Raw genomic sequence first — 14,980 nt, forward strand, 5'->3', positions numbered from 1 at the left:
CAAGGCAATACTCACTAATTACCAAGGTCATTCTTCAAAGACATAGAAAAATCAGTCCTTAATTTCTTTTGGAATGACATAAATAAATAAATAAATAAATAAATAAATAAATAAAACAGAATAGCCAAATAACTTCTCAGCATCAAGAAGTGTGCAGGAGGTATCATAATACCTGACTTCAAACTATACTACAGAGCCATAGTAATAAGAACAGCATGGTAATGGCACAAAAACAGATACATAGACCAGAGCAGAATAGATGTCTCAGAAACAAATCCCCACACTTACAGCCATTTACTTTTTTCAAACAGGCCAAAAATACATATTGGAAAAAAGATAGCCTCTTCAACAAATGGATTAGCAAAACATAAAACCATATGTAGAAAAGGAAATAAACCTCACTTTCTCACCCTGCACAAGAGTCAATTTTAAGATGCATCAAAGGTCTCTAAAAATTAGAACAGAGATCTTGCTACTACTTTAAGAGGACATAGATTCAATACTTCAACACATAATCAATCACTGGTAAAAATTTTCTCAACAAGACCTAAAAAAGAACAATAAATTAAAAAGCAATATGTGAGATTGCATTAAAATGAGGATCTTCTGTGAAGCAAAGAAAACTATCAAGAACCTCAACCAAGAGCCAGCATAATGGGAGATTTTTGCCAGTTACTCATAATAGGGGACTAATCTATAGAATATAAAAGAAACTCACTAATCTATAGAATATAAAAGAAACTCAAGAAACTCACTGCTAAGAAAACAACCGAATCAAAATATGGACAAGTAAATTAAATGGAAACTTCACAAAAGATGAAACACAAATGGTTAATAAATGTATAAAAAATGGTCAACATCATTAGTAATCAAAGAGATATAAATCAAAACTACCCTGAGATTTTACCTAACCCCTATTAGAATAGCAATAATTAAAAACAAACAATAACAAATGCGGCAAGGTTGTGGAGAAGTAGGAACTCTAATACATTGCTCTAGGGATTGCAAATTACAGCAACCACCTTGCAAAATTGTATTAAGGACCCTTAGAAGAATGGGAAAGAACCTATTATGTGACCCAGATATCCACCTCATGGGTATCTACTCAAAAAATAGAAAACAAAGTACAGACTAATGTATGTGTATTTATTTTTGTGGCTGCACAATTCACAATTGTCCAACTATGGAACCAGCTAAGATCTCCATTAACAGATGAATGAATTACAAAACTATGGGGAATAAGCACAATGGAATTTTACTCTATCATAAATAAGAATAAAATTATTTTATTTGCAGAGAAATAGATGAAACTGGAGAAAATTATGCTGTCAGATTAGCCAGTCACCAAATGTGAAAAGTTGGATATTTTTTCTCATATGCAGAAGCTAGGGAGAAAATGTGACATAGGAAGGACTCCAGACAAAAAAAGGAGAAATCTTGGATGAGTAAATAATGTGTCCTAACTGAGGAAAATGGAAGAATCTAACTTGGTAGCACCCTAATTCACATGATGTACATTCACAAACATATCAACTTTGATCACTAAGCTGAACATAAAGTGAAGGGAGGGGAGAGGAATTGGGATGGGAATTGCAGAAGGGCTAAATGTGTGATAGGTATATGTATCCTTCTAGCATCCTGTATCTCATAATGATGTATGATTATGATGTACCAATAAATTGAAAAGATAAAATATATTTACATTAAAATATTGTTATCTAGTACTCATTATATTCAAAATCTCAAATTATTCCCTCAAATATATATTTATAATTAATTATTGTAACTTCTATTTAGTTCTTGAACATTACTGAGTTTTTTTCTTTTACTCACTTTATTCTACTTGGCATTATAATTTGTGTATCCAACTTAAGATACTAGTAAAAGATTTTTTTGGGGAAAGAAAAATAATTATTCATACTTTACATTTATTTATTACATTTTTATAAAAATATAACTATGCAATAAAAATGACAAAAAGTCATATGGTGCTACATATGATATTTTTGCTTCTTCTTAGGAGAAAAGAGTTATATGAAAACTTTCTTCCACTCCTATATGTCCAAAGTCGAAGGCAGGATATTTTATAGGTCTAATATATCTTAACTCAAAAACCACTTTTGACATTTTTTTGTTCAGTCTTGGCCACATGGAAAACTCTTTGGCAGTCCTTGATAGAGGCAGCACCCGAGTCCCAGATGACGCCAGCCATCGTCCTAAATGGGAACGTCATAATAGAAACGAAGTTTTTTGACGACGATCTTCTTGTAAGCAAATCTAGAGTGAGCCTTTTCTACATTTGAGAGAAGAATGTGTGTGCACTTCAAGAATTTGGGGCTTTCTGGGGGGAAGAGGAAACTGTTTACTTTGTCCTCTACATGTTTGACTTATGACACTTCACCCGATTCCCTCAACACGGAACCCACCTGCGGCCACCAAGGGACCAGTGCTGTGTAGATAACCAGATGGTCTCTTCTTGGGAGGCCCTCCCACTGACCAGGTTGAGCTCCTAACCCCAGCTCAGGGCAGGGCGCCTCAACCCCTTCCCGTGCACATGCGGCACAGGCCCTTGCCGGGCCTCTGCGCTGTCAGCCGCAGCCTCCTCCAGCCTCAGGCTTCCTTTGGTCCCTGGCTTTGGGAGAATTTATGTTCCTGACACACGGTTTAGTTTTTTTCCTACCACTTTTATCTCAGACATTCTCATACATTTAACTTGTAAAATAGACTGTAATATTATAATTACACAATGTAATTAAGACATGTTAATTAAAATATTCTTACGGTCAAAAAAAAAAAAAGTCTCATGTGCTGTATAAGACTCCTCGAAAGGATAAACATGTAATATAGCAGTTTCTCAGCTCAGAAAGACAAACAGGTTTTCATCATTGGACTCAAATTGTGATTTATTTAAACCACTCTTTCAGCTAAATACAAATGTGCATTCACAGGGTTAGCTCTTGGATATATTTGGTCCTTAGAAGAATTAAAAAAAAATTAAGTCGGACATGGTGGCACACGTTTGTAATCCCCACACAAGGGAGGCTGAGACAGTAGGATCACGCAGGTTTGAAGCCAGACTCACTGGCTTAAGAGACCCTGTTTCCACATAAAATATAAAATAGGTCTGGGAGTGTAGCCCAGAGGTAGAAGGGTTTCCAGGAACCCCAGCACCACAAAAAAAAAAAAAAAAAAAAAAAAAAAAAAACTAAGAATAACAAATGCTCCCAGACTTCTGATAAAACAACAGCTTTCTTCTCCGGGAGAAAAATTTCTTTTTTCATCCATGTGTATTTATCCACGTAAATGTGTATTTGTATAGACACTGTGATTTTTCATTCAGATACAAAATCAATCTAGATATCTCCTTGTTAGGCTTCTTTATCACATCAAAGGTCTAACTACAAAACAGGCCCTTTATTCCCATCCAGTAAATCTTTGTCACAGGATGGGCCAGGATTTAGAGATACAGGTAACAATTTAACATCTATTTCATTTCAAATTATAATCAATATTTGAAATTCACTGCTGCAGTCTCATCTGTGCTCATGATAATAATCACTAAACTGAAAGACATTTTTTAAAAACCCTGAGGCCATCCATACTTGCCACTTATTATGTTTGTTTGGAACAAAAAGGAAGTAATTCACAAATACCACAATTCAAGCATTTATCTCAAATGTAAACTGTGGCAGAAGACCCATGTGAGTTGCTTTCTTCTCCTTGGAGATATCAGCAGAATAACTTTATTTTAAGATTCATTTATGTTGAATCTGAGAAGTGGAAAAAAAAAAAAAAAAAGCAATCTTTAGCTGGGAGTGGTGGCGCATGCTTGTAATCCCAGTGCTTGGGAGGCAGAGACAGGAGGATCGCGGTGGTTCGGAGCCAGCCTCGTTGGCTTAAGAGACCCTGTTTCCACATAAAAAAGTTAAAAAATAGGTCTAGGAGTGTAGCCCGTGGGAGTGTAGCCCGGAGGTAGAAGGGCTTCCAAGAACCCCAGTACCACCAAAAAAAAAAAAAAAAAAAAAAAAAGCAATCTTTTCTCTTTCAAACCATCAAGGTAATGTGTAAAAAGATACCCACATTTCAACATGGAAAGTGGCTAGATACAAGAAACATATCTATCCACTCTAGAAGACAACAAAGAAACACCTGTCAAGTCCCACGTTCAGAATTTTGTTTTGAGATGAATATAAAAGCACCTAAAGGTGAGGTAAATGTTCTTTCTATGTGTTACGGATACTCGTACTTTCCAGCAGATAAACTGGGCCTTCTTGGGGCAACCTACCACAGGTAGAGAGGCCAGATGGCCCAAAAGTGCCTCACTTGGCCATCTTCACTCCTCATAAAAAATATTTTTAAAAATATGTCTAACTCTTCTTTAGGAACAAAAGAGAGTCTCCTGCTTCAAAACCTGCAACTATGATCAAATCACATACCTATTTTCCTCTCGAGGATAGTAGATGGAAAATATAGGTGGAATGAGGATGTTAGACCAATAAAAACAAAGAGCATTTGTTTTTCATGACTCATTTGTAGAAATAAGTATAAAGCAAAAATTAACATCTCTTCAAGTTTTCCTGACACTTATAATTTTTTTTTTTGTTTTACTTTTATTTTGGCTAATAGTGAAAATGAAATGTGGGGATGGACTCTAGGCTTGGAATGCAGAAAATCAACAGTAAAAAAAAAAAAAAAAAAAGGACTCACAGAAAGAAGAGAAATAATCTATTCTGGGCTTTTCTATTATTCTTGGGCTAGAATCAAAAGTCCAAAATGTGCTTTATAATTATAAAACTATTTGTCTTCTGCTTGCATAGCATTGTTTGTATTTCATTCTGCTCAAACTGAACATGTTTTGTTTACTGAATATGTAGAAATTCTTCCTTATCTCTAACTATTGTCATAAGCACTCTCTCTCAAGTCTTCAGGCTTTGCTGAGCATCACTAATAATATAGAGACTACAGCTCCATTAATCTTGATCTTGGAGATGTCTCCATCCCCCGTGCACCAATTGAATGAAACTACATGACAGCTCATCTGGAAACTGCCTAGCCACTTCAAGAGCCCAGGAAAACAGATAAAAAGGCTACTCTTCATCTTATCATATGACTTTAGATTGCATCCGGCTTGTACAATGAGATGATAACACGACAGAATTTGGTTTTCTTTATCTAGAGTCCTGCAGAAAATATCCCTGGATAATATGAGAACTAAAACTGGAAGGAGATATAAAGACTTGTCCAAGCTACCATTCACACCCTTTAGATATTATGTCAAAGTTTCTCTTTTTAGCATGATGGTGAGAATAATCAGGGGGGGAGGGGAAAGACAAAGAGAAAAGACAGATGTGGTGGCACATGCTTGAATCTCAGAATTCAGGAGGTGGAGACCAGAGGATCATGGCTAGCAGACAGCCTCAGCTACCTAGCTAGGCCCTTCACAGCTCAGTGAGACCCTGTTTCAAAGAATAGAAAGAATAAAAAATAGGACTGGGGGTGTATCTTAGAAGTAGACTGCCCCTGGGTTTCATCCCCAGTACCACAAAATAAAATTAAATAAAATAATAAAAAAACTAAAACATAGGGCTGGTTGTAGCTTGGAGGTGCAGTGCCCGTGAGCTCCATCCTCAATACCAATAAAAGAAAAAAAAAAGATAATGAAGTATATTTTGGTCTTAAAAAATTTAAAAGGATCATGAACATTTCATTGGCTCCAAGCCACAAATGCCTCTATGATAAACGCTATTGTTTCCTCTCTGCTCATCATAATCTCAGAATCTAAATGGGCTAGAAAATTCCCACATGGCATCTAGCATAAATTTTACAGATGAAGAAACTAAGTTTCAAGAAGGAACATAGGGATCAAGGTGTTCAGGTTAGGATTTCTAATCCTTTACTTTGCCTATAGCATCTCATTGTCTTTTCCTGAGTGCCCACCTCTCCTGGTTTCTTCAAAGCAAAAATCATGAGCCAGGCGTGGTAGTGCACGCCTGTAATCCCCGCGCTTGGGAGGCAGAGACAGGAGGATCGAAGCCAACTGCACTGGCTTAAGAGACCCTGTTTCCAAAAAATATATATATATGTATATATAAAACAGGTCTGGGAGTGTAGCTTCCAGGAACCCCAGTACCACCAATAAATAAATAAATAAATAAATAAATAAATAAATAAATATCATGATGTGGTTTATCTAGAACTAGACTCAGGTGTGGAAAGACTTGTAATTCTAAATGCTGACACCTGGACTACAGAAGCCTCTGAAACCCCAAGAATTCCTAGGCTACGCAAAGCAGCTAGAGCCAACTGAGCAAGAAATTTATTTGTTCTTTTGAAATAGCATCTCACTAATTTTCTTAAGGTCTTGCTAAATTGCAGAGGTTAGCCTCATCTCAAACCTCCTGTCTCCATCTCAAATCCTCCTGTCTTCACCTACCAAGTATGAAGATTACAGATGTGCAACAAAATGTCTGTGGCCCCTCTTAAGTGGAAATCTCTACCCTATAAGATACATTTTTTTTAGATAATAAGACAGTTCATAGCAATTTAAGGTACCCCCAGAGTAAAGCCTTAATTAACTATTAGTATCTATAATCAAGTGAGTCCTTACTATGGCTGTTCATTGGAATCACTTGAACAGTTTAAAATAGTACCAATGTCAGGCCATATATGAGGCTAAGTAACTCACTATTTTAGGAAATGTTGCCTAAGAGTGTCCCCAGGTGATTAGAACTTACCTTAAGAGAGAAAACCTTTGCTCTATTGGTAACTGCTAATTTTGCCTGGCGGCAACTATTCTCCCTTCTAGTAATAACACCTGATGTTCCTTCATAACCCCGTTATTGTTTGATTCATATGACTGAGTGATCCGTTCTAACCCCCATCATAACCTCCCACTCTATCATTTTTATAAAAAATCAATTTGTCCAATTAGCATTTTTCAGTACCACTGGAGAAAGTAATTGGTTCATGCATACCATAGGATTCTATGAGGTTTAATGAGGATTAGTCTCAACATGTGTTATTGGGAAAGAAAAGGTCTCCTCTGGCAGTTATTCAACCAAATATCTAGGTATCTTGAATCTCAGAAGCCATTCTGTAACATTATGGAGAAGATCTGCCAACAAAACAGATATAAAAGAGAAATTTGTTTTTCAGAATGATATATTAGGCACAACTTTTTTTCTTCTTGATTACAAGCATGTGCCACCATGCCTGGCTATCATTTTTTTTATATTTTATTTGGAAACAGGGTCTCACTAAGTTGCTGAGAGCCTCACTAAGCGGCTGAGGATGGCTTCGAACCTGTATGATCCTCCTGTCTCAGCCTCCCAAGCGCGGGGATTACAAATTTATTTATTTATTTGTGGTACTGGGGTTACTGGAAACCCTTCTACCTCCAGGCTACACTCCCAGACCTATTTTATATGTTTTTATTTGGAAACAGGATCTCTTAAGCCAGCAAGGCTGGCTTCAAACCTGCCGATCCTCCTGTCTCTGCCTTCCAAGCATGAGGATTACAAACCTGTGCCACCACACCAGGCTACCCCTCTTTATTTTAAAACAGTTTCTTACAAAGTTACTACACTGACCTCAAACCTGTAATCTCAGCCTACCAAGTACTGTGCTAAGTACTCATGCCTAACTTGGGCATAATTTCCAATGAGTTTATAACTTATGAAGTTCATGTCATAAATATGCAACATTTCACCAGATTTCTTTTAATTAAACAGAACTCTGACCTATAAGAATTGAGTTTGACAAATTTATTAAAATTAGATGATTAATGGATAAATTTTCCATTATTCATTTATGACTAATGCTTTTAAATCTGGTTTTAAGAAATAAAAAATTGAACAATGAAAGTAAGATGTTAAATTTTTCAATTTATATTTGCTATTCTCTGGTTTTGTTAATGTTTTTAATCGGGTACTTAGGTATTTTCATGAGATAGGAAAAGTGTCATAAAATATACCAACTTTTCACAGATTTCATGATTCACATAGTACATATACAAAATCATATGCCTCATGAAAGTAAGAAATTAATTTTGCTGCTTATGGAATGATTAAAATTACTTGGACCTTTACCTGCACAATAAAATTGCATGCATATATGCTCTTCTGTGTGTGTGTGTGTGTGTGTGTGTGTGTGTGTGTGTGTGTGTGTGTGTATGTGTGTATGTGTTACTGGAGACTGAACCCAAAGACAGTTTACCTCCAACCTATACACCCAGCCCTATTATTATTCTTTATTTTGAAACATAATTTCACTATGTTGTGGAAGACCCCACTAAGTAGCTGAGGCTGGCTGTGAACCTGCAATCCTCTCATCTCAGTCTCCAAAGTACTGGGATTACAAGCATGTGCTACCACACCATGCTCATATGATCTTTTTTCCCTGCAAATTTTCTAACAATCAAAGGATGTTCAGTAACTTTATGCTGTTCATAAAAAAACATCATTCAAGCTACATCACTAAGTGAAAATTATTTGGTAGATTAAATATGAGTGGTACCTTTAAAACATAGGCAAAAAAAACTAACTGGATTTCAAATTCTTCTCTGCAGTAGTTGGGAATAGGTTAAAAACTCTCCTTATGAATTATGGTATTTATAAGCTATATAAATGTATATATGTTATGTATTAGTACTGTATTTTGAAAAACACATGTATCTGAATAGTTTCAGTATTTTTATTTTTTCCTTTGATATGCAATTTCATATTTTACAGTAATACTGTTTTGGATTTTATAACAAAATTCCATAAACTGGGTGACATGCAAAGAACATACATTTATTTTACACATTTCTGGACTATGTGAAATCTAAGCTCAAGGAACCATCAGGTTCAGTGTCTGGTGAGTTCATTTCACAAAGACAGAGCCTTCTAACTACATCCTCATAAGGTGATATGAGCAAGCAAACTCCTGTAGGTCTCTATTTAAGGACTTAAATATAATGCATTAGGGATCCACCCTCATAACTTAATCACCTTTTAAAAGACCCATTTTTAGTATTATTGCATTGAGGATTTACTTTATAAATTATATATAATTTTTGGAAAATTATATAAAATTTTTGGAAGAACAAAGACATTTAGACCATAGCTAAACAAGTTCTTATTTCAAGACTCAAAGATTCTATTTGAAACTCAGAGTTTGTCTCAAATTATGATTATAAGCATATACTTTTGTAGTTTTACATATCTTATATGAATTAAAAATTCCAAGAGATAGATGTCATAAATTTTACCTTTTTTACTTTCTAATAGAGCTTACCTTTTTAATGGAAAGATAATGGTTATTTGGGAGGAATAAAGAAAATCTACAATAAATAAAGGACAACTAGTATTTTTAGTCATTTCATGATTCATAAAGTAAGTCAATTAAATAAACTTAGGTGATTATTACATATTAAAACTGAAACCTGGACAGATCATGGTTTTTGTCAATAGATTCAAGAAATTTTCCCAGAAAAAAGTAAATGAGAGGGATGCTAGGTTGAGTATAGGAAATAGTGATATATAATCTAGATTTGAATTACAGTTCAGAGTTGAATGTAAAAATGCCAAAATGAGTATTAGAACAGATTATATGGCTTATTGTAGATCTCTTTGTTTTCAAATGGATTATTTTGTTCTTTATCAAGGCGCATACTTTCATTGGTTATTATATCTAAGCAGAGTATCTGACAGTTTAAACACTAAAAAAAAAATGACTATATGCTGGCTTATACTGCATTAAAGAGACAGTCTTTTCAAAATTTATTTCCTTCTATAATCTTAATGTGATTTCTTTCACATTAAGGATTCAAGATGGCGGCGGCCCCGGTTGCTCCGGTGACCACGGCCGCTGAAAACAACACGCATTTCTCGGAGAAGCCCTGGATACCAGTCTTTGGATTAATATCTGCTTGGGACAATTCAGGGAGACATTTCTAGCCGTAACTTACTATCTAGAAACCAGGAAAGAGAGTAGATAACAGTGGAATTGGAAGCAGGATGACAAGGAAGCGCACACCATGCAAAAAAATTAATTTTTGGAAGAGCACCCCAGAAAAGTTTAGAGAGAAGACCACTTCGGCCATGCATGCTGGGGACTCCTAATAACAGACCTTGTAAGAAAAACGATCTGGGCTTGGTGGAGGGGCAAGCCCAGCGGGAAGCCAAGCCACACTTACCGGGCAGCTCAGTGCCCAGCGGGAAGTTGAGCCCAGAGGCCAGGGCAGCTCAGAGCACAGCAGGAAGTTGAGCCCAGCATTCCTGGCAGCCCAGCACCTTGGGTCCCGGGAAGCACAGGGCCACATCCTGAGCAGCCTAGCACACAGCGAGAAGTTGAACCTAGCATCCCAGGCAGCACAGCACTGCATCATGGGCAGCCCGGTGCAGGGCGGGAAGCCGAGCCCCCCATGGCCTGAGAAGCCCAGTGCCTCTGTGCTCCAATGGGGCCCTGGGTGTGCTCCTAACAGCAGTTCTTGCTCGGAATGGTGAGATTGTGGACCTCTGCTCTTAGAAGGGAGAAAAAAATTCATTGCAGCTAAGTGCTTGATCCCACCACCACTTCAAAACACACATACTGTTTTCTCGTATTAAAAAAAAAATATATTGGAGAGGGGTTGAGATGGTGGTGGCAGCAGGCAGGATTTGGGAGATGCAGACAAATCCTATCCAATTCACATGGAACTTTTGGGAAAAAATCCCCATGAAGGGGGACCACTCCCTCCTCATATCCTTAAGAATTCTGAACATTATCTGTAAGGAAGGAGACCAGTGGCAGACTAGAAGTAACGTGGTGGCAACAGCAATGACGGTGGTGGTGGAGGCTAGCATTTGAGAGAAGCAGGGATATGATCCAACCCGCCCTGATCATCTGTAGAAATTGCCCCAAAGGTGGAATGCTGCCGCTGTGCATGCTCAGGGATTCTGGACAACATGCAGTGGTGGGAAAAGTGTTAGGGAGAGAATTGAGATGGCAGAGGCAGCGGCAATGACAGCAGCCAGTATCCAGAACAGGCAGAGAGCTGATTCTATCCACCTTGATCTTTTGAATAAATTGCCCCAGAGGTAGAATGCTACTACCACACACACTTGGGAATTTGGGACAGCATGCTGTGTGAATAGGGTGCTCGGAGGAGAACCGAGCTGGCAGGGCAGCGGAAGTGGTAGTCAGTATTTGGTAGAGGCAGAGATGCATCAAATCCAACCCATACTTTTAAAGAAATACCCTCAAAGGCATACTGCTACTGCGATACATGCTCAGGAACCATGGAAAACAAATAGTGTGGGAAAGGTGGTCAGGAGAGAACTGAGATGGTAGTGGTGGCAGCAGTGGGGGCAGTAACCAGAGTTTGGAGGGGCTGACATATCAAGTCCAGTCCACCTTGAATTTTTGAGGAAATCTCTCCAAAAGTAGACTGCTCCTGCCACACATGTTTGGAAATTTTGGTCAACATTCTAAGTGGTAAAAGGGTTTGGGGCATTTCAGAGGGAGCCTAGCATGGTTGGGATGGGGCGCCATGCAGTGTGTTCTGGGTCTCATTAGCCCTCATAGCCACTTTGCTCCTCGGGGCACAGCGGGAGGCCAGGGTGTATGTGGAGCAGCGGAGCCTGCTCTCTGGAGTGAAGCTGTGGACCTCTGCCTTTGAAGGGGGGACAAAATTCATTGCCACTAGGAATTTGGTGTCCCAGCTTTCGCAAAAGACATGTACTGCTTTCTCATATTAAAAAAAAAAAAAAAAAAATCAAAGAACGCCGGGCATGGGGCGCATGCTTCTGGTCCCTGTGCTTGGGAGGTGAAGACAGGAGGATCTCACAGGTTCGTGGCCAGCCTTGATGGCCTGAGAGACCCTGTTTCAAAAAAAAAATGTGGGTCCCCAGGGTAGATCCCAGAGGTGGAAGGAAGGGTTTCCAGGAACCCCAGTATGACAAAAAAAATAAAAAAGAATAAAGAAAATAGGGAACATCTGTATACGACCTGATCATAGTGGCAGAGAACAGAGCCTGATGCACAGCAAGATAAAAAGGCCAGTGCTGGGGCTTCTGAGGCCAGGATGGGAGCCTACCCAGGTGGCTAGGCTGGTGCTGGGGCCAGTGAGGCCAGGATCTGAGCCTACCATGAGGCATGGCCAGTTCTTGGGTCTCTGAGGCTGGGATTTGAGCCTGCCAAAGGGCGAGGCTAGTGTCAGGGCCAGCAAAGCCAGGATTGGGGCCTGCCATGAGGCAAGGCTGGTGCTGGGACCTCCGAGGCCAGGATCAGAACCTGCTAAGGGGTGAGGCTAGTGTTGGGGACAGTGAGGCTGGGACTGTAGCCTGCCATGAGGCAAGGCTGGTGCAGGGGCCTCCGTGGCCGGGATCAGAGCCTGCCAAGGGGTGAGGCCAGTGCCAGGGTCAGCAAGGCCAGGATTTGAGCCACCCATGAGGCAAGGCAGGTGCTGGGGCCTCCAAGGCCAGGATCAGAGCCTGCCAAGGGGTGAGGCTGGTGCCGAAGCCATCAAGGCCGTAATTGGAGTCTGCCGAGGGGTAAGGCCAGTGTCAGGGCCAGCAAGGCCAGGGTCAAAGCCAGCCATGAGAAAAGGCCTGTGCTGGGGCCTCTGACGCCGGGATCGGAGCCTGCCAAGGGTTGAGGCAGGAACCGTGGTCAGCAAGGCCAGGATTGAGGCCTGCTGTGAAGCAAGTCTGGTGCTGGGACCTCCGAGGCCAGGATTGGAGCCTGCTGAGGTGTGAGAACAGTGCTAGGTCAGTTCTTGAGCCAGGGAGGCCGGAACAAAGCCTGCCATGAGGCAAAGCTGGTGCTGGGGCCTCTAAGGCCAGGATTGGGGCCTGCCTAAGAGTAAGGCCATTTCTGGGGCCAGCAAGGCTGGGATCGGAGCCTGCCATAAGGCAAGGCCGGTCTTTGGGCCTCCGAGGCCAGGATCAGAACCTGCTGAGGGGTGAGGCTGGTACCGGGGCCAGTGAGGTTAGTATTGGAGCCTACTGTGAGGCACAGCCGGTGCTGGGGCCTTCGAGGCCAGGATCAGAGCCTGCCGAGTGGTGAAGTTGGTGCCAGGGCCAATGAGGCTGGGATGGGAGCCTGCCATGAGGTAAGGCTGGTACTGGGGCCTCCAACACCTGTATCAGAGCCTGCCAAGGGATAAGGCCAGTGCCAGGGTCAGCAAAGCCAGGATTGAAGCCAGCCACGAGGCAAGGCTGATGCAGGGGCCTCCATGCCCAGGATCGGAGCCTACCAAGGGGTAAGGCTAGTGTTGGGGGCTAGCAAGGCTGGGATTGAAGCCTGCCATGAGGCGTGAGGCCTGTGCTGGTGTCTCCAAGGCCAGGATTGGAGTCTGCCAAGGGGTGAAGCCGGCGCTGGGGCCAGTGAGGCCAGGATCAGAGCCTGCCATGATGCAAGGCCGGTGCTGGAGCCAGCAAGGCTGGGAACAGAAACTGCTGGGTGACCAGGCCAGTACTGGGGCCTTTGCGAGTGGGATCAGAACTTACAATGTGGCATATACAGAGAAAAGTCAAAAATAAAAAAATCAGATGCTCTCTCTAATATGCAAAAACTAGGAAGAAATGGGTAATAGGAGGGAATCTAGTGGAAGAAAGGGCCCTATGGAAGAGCATTTAAGGTGACCAATCAGAGGGGATGGGAAGGGGGAAGATGTAATCTCATTAGAACATAAGATGTATATAAACAAATATATCAATGTTAATCACTAAATTAAGCATGGGATTGAGGGAGCAGGAGGGAATGGGATGGGGACTGGACAAAGTCTAATTAGATGATGCGTACTTGGATATCCACACAAGTCTTGTATTCCATTGTGATGTTTGATTACAATGCACCAATAAAAATTTATAAAAAATAAAAGAGAACTGAAATAAACAATCCATAATCCCTGTACTTTTGAAATTTACCAGGTAATTAGAAGACACAGAAAAGTTAATAATTTAAAATGTGCTGTGGTAAATATTAAGATAGGGAATATTTTTTTTGTGTTGTGAGGTCACATAGGACATGTAGGTACTCAACTTAGACCTGGAGATTAGGCCAGGAAAAAGATAAGCATTGCTGCAATTTTTATCATTCCAAATTTATAAAAGACAATAATGTTTTCTTCACCTGAAATAATCTTTCTTGTGTAATTATAATTGATTCTACTTTAGTAAATGAAATGCATTTATAAAAACATTTGTTACTTTTTTAAATTTTATTTTAAATATTTTTATTTGTTTTATTTGGCTTTTGATTGATTCATTTTATTTTGGAAAACTATACGTTTGCATATATTATATGTTATGAGGCTCTCTTTTAATTTTACTAATCGGTATAAAAAAATGAGCAAATTTGGGCCTATAATCTTCAATGAAGGATTTGGACATTTTCCACTACTGAAAACCAGTAATTGAATTCAGTAGTAACTCACCAAGCTGGTCAAATAACATAGGTGATATCTATTGAGATTCATGTTTTATGATCCTCAAAGGTGGATGAAACCAAAAGGACTGTTTTCTTAAGAAGATTCATATATCAACTTTTCCCAGGCCAAATATGTGAAATGACAAAATGAGTGTACAGAATTACTGAGGTACTCAATAGAATTTAGGATAATAGTAGTGTGTATAATAAACGTTATTTACAGTACAGTGTATAGTCTATTTATAAATTACCATTACCTTATAAAACACAATAGAAATGTTAATTCAATTGTTGGATTTTTATACTATAACTGATACTATTTTAATTAAAATCTGGATACCCTAATTAAATGGCTATGTACCATTTTATTATAAGTTTACATTTATCAGAATATTCTCTTCATTAAAGTAGAAATACAAATGTCTCATTTCAAATGTTTATTGTTTGATTCATGGAAGAATATGTATACCTCTTTCTGTGTGTATAAAAAATGTGTTTTGTGTCTATGTGTGTGTGTGTTTGTGTGTGTGTGTGTATATATATATATATATATATACACACACATATATATAATATATATGCATAT

The sequence above is a fragment of the Muscardinus avellanarius genome (genome assembly GCF_963383645.1).
Source record: "Muscardinus avellanarius genome assembly, chromosome: 6".
Classification (NCBI taxonomy): Eukaryota; Metazoa; Chordata; class Mammalia; order Rodentia; family Gliridae; genus Muscardinus; species Muscardinus avellanarius.